This window comes from Haplochromis burtoni, unplaced genomic scaffold (assembly GCF_018398535.1).
Source record: "Haplochromis burtoni strain Fernald_Lab_line unplaced genomic scaffold, NCSU_Asbu1 Contig_2240, whole genome shotgun sequence".
Lineage (NCBI taxonomy): Eukaryota > Metazoa > Chordata > Actinopteri > Cichliformes > Cichlidae > Haplochromis > Haplochromis burtoni.
This window is the reverse complement of record NW_024584601.1, coordinates 1,718-9,441: the sequence shown is the minus strand read 5'-3', so window position 1 is coordinate 9,441 and position 7,724 is coordinate 1,718. Positions and strand designations below refer to the sequence as shown.

Here is a 7,724-nt window from a genome sequence, read left to right as displayed (position 1 = left end):
GGAGCTATACTCTGACTCTGACTCTGCATTTCGTCATTCTGTTAACACAAAATTAAAATCAATCTGAAAGAGCTGTGTAAACTTGTTTAGTTACACATTCAAGAGAACACAATCATCCAACTTAAGCAGTGTTAGAGCCATTTTATGTTTTTGGTGCTATTGCAACTTGTCAGCAAAGGAGGGAGCAGTAACACTACTTGGCACTGTCTTCACACCCATTTAATTAAGTTCAATGGTGCTCAGGTGTGACAGAAGCAAACAGTTTTTTGACTTTGTGTGAATGTGAATGAATGTGTATCATCATGTAAGTTCGTAATAGATCCTTTTGGGATCATCTTTAGGAAATGGAATATGGAAGCTTGAAGTAGAGGCAAGTGGTGTATGGAATTTAGAGAAATAAATTATACATTGTTATATTTCAAGGAAATGGTTAATAGACACTTATTTTGCACTGGTCAGAACACCTGTCATCTCATCATTCGTGGTGGTTGATCTTCGATTGGTGAAGTTTGGCCGTACAAGCAGATTTCTTTTCATTTTATGAATCCTGGTCTGATGTGAATTCACAGTTTGAGCTCAGTTTTGCTCTTAAACTCCCAAGAATACCACCTGGCTCACTAATCTTTTTGTCTGATGATTGGCAGAGTTTTTCTTCTGAGAGCTGCTGCTAAGACTGAATATGGCCAAGAGAAACTAACTGAAAAACAGAAAGTGAAGGTTCTTGCAATATAGGTGAAACAGTAACTTTTCACGAGTGTTAGTTCCATAACTGATTATAGATTGTCATCCTAACACCCAATACCCTCATTTGTTGTTTGCATTTTTAATTTCTCCTATTAGTTGGACCTTGTAAATATAAAAACTAAAAATCAACTTTGAAAAGAAGGTGATTTTAAAAAGGTGTGCAAATGAAGACAATGGGCTTAACTTGCAGCACAACACAAAGCTGCCACATTTTATCAAAGTTTTATCAAAGTTTAAAACAGTTTAATTGAGCAGAATGAAGGTGTAGAAAAGCCAAAATGTAATATCCTCATGTGAAGACACGTGCCAGATTCAGATACAGAGGATGCTGTACAGATCTGGCACACCTAGTGAGGGTGCACTAAAAATGCCTGCAGAGGCCCTGGTCCATGAGCTAAACAACTCCGGCAGAGCTTTGACAGCATTCCGAGAGAGACTGGGGACATGTCAGAATGGACCATGTTCAGCACCTCCATTGCTGAAGCTGCTCCACTGAGCTGCGAAGTGGTTGGTAGATGTCATGGTGGTAACCCCCGAACCAGATGGTGGAAACCAGAGGTTAAGGGAACCATCAGGCTAAACACGAAGTCCTATGTGTCTCGGTTAGCCTGTGGGACTCCAGAGGCAGCCCATAGGCACCAAAAGGCCAAGTGGAACGTAGCTGAAGTAAAAACTCGAGTGTGGGGGAGTTCAGAAAGGCCATGCAAAAAGACTCTTGTTCTACCTCGAAGAGATTCTGGCAAACTGTCAGGCGACCCAGGAGGGGAATGCGGTACTCTACCTGCACTGTGAACACTGCAGACCGAGGACATTGTCGGGTGGTGGAAGGAATATTTTGTGGACCTCCTTAATCCCACGAGATGAGGGTGTTGACTCATTTATCTCTGGGGGTGAGGTCATTGAGGCAGTTGAACAACTCCTTGGTGGCAGGAGCCCTGGTGTTCACGAGGTTCGCCCTGGGTTCCTGAATGCTCTGGATGTTTTAGGGCTGTCCTTGTTGACACACCTATACAATTTTGCGTGGAGATTAGGGGCGGTACCTCTGTACCACTCGATATAGATGGATGAATATAGAATTTTTTATTTCAATGTGCGTGACTCTTCTGATCCTCCATATTTAGAGGCTCTCTCAGATTAACACATAAAAATACTCTGTCATTTTAAACAGTATCACATGATTTCACTGAAATGCTTTCTGCTTGTCATCAACTTCGGGAGTGACTGAATTTCTGTACGTAAGGATGTACTTCAGCCTGCCACACCTAGCAACTGTTAGACCATTGTTTTATTCTGTACTTATATCCTGCTATGATTCACGGTTTTCTCATGGTCTTTAAATGCATTCACTCTTTAGGTTCAGAAGTCTAAGTGATCAGATTTTTATTTTTTTTAATTGTCACCCACCAGAAAAAGGAAACCTTAGAAACCTGCAGGTATTTGATTTCTAGCTTTAACCTCATCGCACCTCACCTCATTATGGCTACTCATAACACATCAAAGTAATTTAATTATAGATTTCTGTAAGTTTACACATGTATTTCTTTAAATTTCAGCCCAAAGAGTCATGCTGAAAGGTCCAGATTTGATTTACCAACATGGCATTTCTTATTTCTGTAATACAAAAAGACTGAGACATAATGCTTCAGATAAACACAGTATCACTGGTCTGACCCAAACACGCATTGATGTAAACATTTTGTTGCAAAATCACAAGCTTCTGTTAATACAGTTAAATCAGCGTCACCTGCACAGAGAGACTGTGGCCGCTTTTGGGCAATAATTGTATCTAATTAACTAATTTATTTATAAGCACATTTAAAAACAACATGGGTTGAACCAAAGTGCTGTACATAATGAAAATAGTAAACATTTTCATTATTCATTACTATTAAAAGAAGTGTGTTTCAGGCTTTCAGTCACATTTCTGCATGAAGATTGGTACACGGCACATCCTTCTCAGCAGTGAGCATGCAAAGTGAATTTATGTTGTTTTTTGTCTTTATTTTTCTTTCTTTTGTATATACTGCTCTCTATTGGAGGTATACACCCCGCCATTATTGTGTAATCCAAATGAGCATCAGCACAAACTGGTGCTTGCGTCATTGTGAGTCATTGTTCCACACCTCTTCTGAGACTCAACTTTCCAGCACCATTCATTCATGCAATTCCTTGCATAACAAAACACACCTTTACGCATTTTACATACATATAAATACCCACGGTAACCATTACATGAACACAGCTATAGAGGATGAGTGAGACTCCTGACAATGTGGAAAATCCTTCATCCACCAGCAACCATGATGGCGATGATTCCTCTGATTTTAGAGGTATGTTGGTGCAATTATTATATATTCTAGCTTTCACACAGTGAATAACTACCATCTTCAGTTTGATTTGATTACTAAGGGATTGAAGTGTTTCCTTTCTGTCTCATCCACTCCTCTGCTTCCCAAAGTAAAGTATGAGCATAAAGAATGAGCACAGGGTGAAAGCAGGAGGTAGATAGTCGAGTTATCCACTGCAAAGGATGCAAAGGGTTAAAGTGCTTGTACATCTAAAATCTTATGAAACAGAATTTAAGAATGTCACATTGAAGAGATTATTTGATTTTAGCAACAGAAACATAATCTTAAAAAATATATCACTTACACCAGTAATACGCATTACATCATTAATGTATCAGTGGGAGGAATTATCACCATAGTGCCAATTGTGTTTATGGTGTATGGCGTTTATAAATAAATGTTTTCATTCTGCCGACTGTGCTTGTTGGCTGTTGATATTGATGATTATTACTATGTGATATTTTTTCTGTTTGTGATTATATTTGCTCAGACCTGTGTTCTGTTATATAATACAGAACACATGGTCTTTATAACTCCATCCATCCATCTGTATTTTAATGACTCGTATGGATAATAACACATTTTTTAAGAGTTTAGGGACTGATAGAATATATTAAGATCTGTACTAGGTCAAAATGAAATTAGTGAATATATAGAGAGTTTGTAATAGTTTAATTTTTTTTTCAGAAATCATCAAATCACTACAAGAAGCAAACGTAAGTGTAATTTTGATCATATTTTAAATATCCAGTGCTTCTGCTATCATATCAGTGCTTTTTACATTCACTACCTTGTAATAAATATTACGTATAAGCATTTATTCTTCATTATGCAGGCCATCGTTTGTTGTTGCCAGTTCACTGGATTAGACAAAAGTTTAATTTTGTAGACCACGACCAAAATAATCAACGATATAATGTAAGTATTAAACAAAAACATTAAATAAATTATTCAATTTCAGGGACTTTCTTTGCTCGTATTATCAATACATTTTATTTGTTCTGTCAAGTTAAAAATTATATTCAGCCTCATTTAATTTTTTTATAATTTAGTTTTTAGTTTTTGCCTACACATAATGTAAAATGGGTACTAAGTCAAGAGGTTACCAGGGCTTTGAATTTTATTCCTTATTCCCATCCAGTTTGGTTGAAACCTTCTACAAGTCTCCACATACCTCTAAATGGACTCCAATGCTCCGTCAGCAAGTTCGTTTGGAGTACAACAAAATCAGTGAGATTCTGTAAGTTATATTATATTATATTATATTATATTATATTATATTATATTATATTATATTATATTATATTAATATTTTTCATCATTGAACAGGAAAGAAGCTGGGCAGAGGGATGGACTGAGGTCAACCTCCTTTCATTTGTACCCTAACCGTCTTCCAGTTAGATTACCAAGCGATACGAGAGGTCTTTGGAGAAGTTTTTTAAAGAAGATTGTTAGTGATGATGAGAAACAACATGCAGTTGCTGCTCTTTTCATTAATGGTTGCAAAGAAATAATTTCTATGAAGTTTAAAATTGACAAACAATGCATCCCAACCTCAAGGGGAATAAAAGCTTTTAATAAACACTCAGAGGAAGCAGCGATAGAATGGATTGATAACACCTTAAAACAACTTTCAAACATTGTACAGAGAGGGGGTTATATTCTCATTTACACCTTCAATAGTCCATGTGTTAAAAGAGAGGATGACAATTTGACACCTTGCTATTTTCTCATAAAAAAAATCAGATGAATGGCAAGTAAAATATAATCTTTCTACTGATGTTGGATTTTCAAATATATTCGGACCGATTAGCATTACAAAAGTTGTTGAATACATTCAGTATTCTAAAATTTCAAGTTCAGGTAGTATTTTTTACAAATACAAAGACGAAAAGGATTGGCAAGACAAAATACAACATAATTTAAACGAAGTATTTGTTTATTTCTTTATAAAGTACTCCAAGCTTATTTGGAGGAAAAAATGTTCTGTAAATTTCCATCTAATTGACAAAAACACTTTGTTGAAAGAATCCATTTCTCATAATTTTGGTCTTAGCGGTCTTAGTTTTAATTTACACCTAAAAAAGATTGGTGTTTGGTCCAGGGTGTACCCTGCCTCTCGCCCCATGATAGATGAAATGGGCTCTAGCCCCCCCTTAACACAGAAAATCTTATGTCTTATACCTTATTTTCACAATTCCAACCAATCAGACGAATTGAAAATTGGATTTATGAAGTACAGTATCTTATAAAAGGTACTATATGAAATCCCACATACAGACTGGATACAAACAATTTTAGACAACATAATAGCTTCTTTCTCTGTGAAGTACCCCGAGCTTATTCCTGGGAGCAACTGTTTATTAAAATTTAAATTAATTGAGATAAATACTGAAACGAAAGAGTACACCATTATTATTATTATTCATCATGTTAATGGTTTCTTTTTTAATTTGGCTCAACAACAGTCTGGCGATCTGGCAATGGTCTACCCTTCCTTTCACCATATGATAGCTCAGATAGGCTCCAGCCCCCCCTATGACCCTGACAATCTTTACATTTTGATCTCTAATGCAAACCAATGAAATATTCTGTTTTATTTGCCATTCTATTGAAGTTGGGTAATAAAAAACTGCCTATATTGTAATCTGAATTTTAATTCAGAAAATTACCTTTGTGTATGTCCATGTATCGCAGCAGCAGCTTCTTGATGTTTGTACTGCACTCTAAAAAGAGTTGATCTCCCAACTCTTTTTAGATTGACTCTTTTTTTATACTATACTGTATACAACTGTACTTGCCTGTTATGTTTCCTCTCTTACATTAAAATAAATAAATGATGATTTGAGTTTGCAAGCCTTTACTGTTTAAGTCAGAGTTCAGTTACACAGGTACCACTCCGCTGACATACCACCCTGTCCATGAGAATACTGATCATTGTAGTAGTAAACAAAAAAGAAGATCCTGATTTCCTTTTTTTTTAAAATATCTAGGCAATGTATATTTCCTTTAGATAAATAATAGTATCTAACAAAGTGCGAAAAACATTTGACCATCTCAAGTTGAAGCCATAAACAAACACATTTAAATGATGTGACGCGTAGCTTTTCCATAAAACATCACAAACTCATTCCGAGAAACAACTGCTCAGTGAAATTTCACTTCATTGACAATTGACAGGAGAGTCAAGGACTAAAGTTGCAATAAGCAATGAGAATAATAACACTCAAAGCCTTTTTGATCCATTCACTTTTTTTATGCAAGTGCTTTCTATCTAGCATTCACACACGTTAACACTCTTATGGACCCATCGGAGAGCAACCTAGGGACTGTCTTTGGGCAAGACAGAATTCGGAATTCGGCTTTTGCTGTCTTCATTTGGTAATAAGATATACCATTTTGTATAGTAAAAAAAAAATGTTGTGTACCTTTTTTGTCATCAACAAAATGTAGTGCTTTTGTTTATGCAATTAGTTTTAAAGAGAAGGAAAGCAGGAAGCTCAGGTGCTGTGTAAAACCAATCTGCTTTCAACTGTACAATCCACAGAAACACACAAATTTAATGTTCTTTATTAGTATTTTATTGACCATTACATGACCTTGTTAAGTACCACTGTGCCGGCACATGAAATTATCCTCTTTGATGTGGAGCTTTGAGAACTGGGATAAACGCAAAACCACCATCATAATGCGGCTATCCCTTCGGCGCCCTGATAACAACTGTGTTTAGACTGTTCTTCTCACTCCATGCAAGGCCACCTGGGTTGGCTGGCAGACTGTTTACTTAGCCTGGTAGGGCGAAGAACACTGTCTCAGCTGAACTATGGACACGCACACACATACACTTATACTGATAAGCACTCACTCCCCCCCCCTCCAAACGCCTTCGATGCTTGTTCTCTCCTGGAGAACACGGTGGGTCTGGCCCGCGCTGGAGAGACGCGCAGTGGCAGGATGGCTGCTGTGTTGCTGGATACTCCTCACCCCTACCCAACCCTGTTGCTGGTCACGTGCTCCATAATGTTGTACTGTGGACATTTATGTGCTTTCTGTGCAGAGGAGTTTTTTTGTTTCCTGTTCTCATGCTGTCCTCCTATAGCCCAGCATGAGTAGAGGTCTCTTTTTTTCCTCTTGTACTTTCCCATTGTAGTGTACATTTCAGTGGTTTTCTGTAATGTAACCGTTCTCTGACTTGTATCCCCATGTGATGCCTGTGTCGTGTGTGTAAGGTCGGGGGTCGGGTTCATTCCACTACAGGGCAACCTGCATGTGGCGAATAAAATTTGAACTTGAACTTGGCACAAACAAGATACAAATGAACATCCCCATATACAAATCAGAGCTTAAATCTGCACTTCAACTGCATTTGAGCTGTTTCTTTGCAGTAATGTACAGAATCAGTATTAGAATAAAGTTTTCTCCATCCAAATATTTATGCAGATAACTGTATTATATTTTAGAAGAGATAAAGTCTGTGTTTCAGTCATAGTTTTAGTTTCGGTAGTGAATGCTGGTGCTTAACTGCATGAAGCTTATTAGACACGATGAAACAGGTCATATTTAAAATTGAATTTTGGTGCCTAAAATACATTTTTTCTTAAATCTACTAATTACTACATGCAAAAATTTTTA

General features: G+C 36.9%; 1 long non-coding RNA gene across 2 annotated transcripts; it reads left to right on the top strand.

Annotated features, from left to right (window-relative positions):
* The first annotated feature begins 2,838 nt into the window (after positions 1-2,838).
* On the top strand, positions 2,839-6,766 carry LOC106632803. Of its 2 annotated transcripts, XR_001336020.2 has the most exons (5): positions 2,839-3,074; positions 3,780-3,808; positions 3,928-4,010; positions 4,234-4,332; positions 4,422-6,766. It is a non-coding gene; the product is annotated as an uncharacterized LOC106632803 (long non-coding RNA). The 2 variants fall into 2 exon arrangements; XR_006053822.1 differs by having other exon boundaries at positions 2,850-4,010.
* The last annotated feature ends 958 nt before the right edge of the window (positions 6,767-7,724 follow it).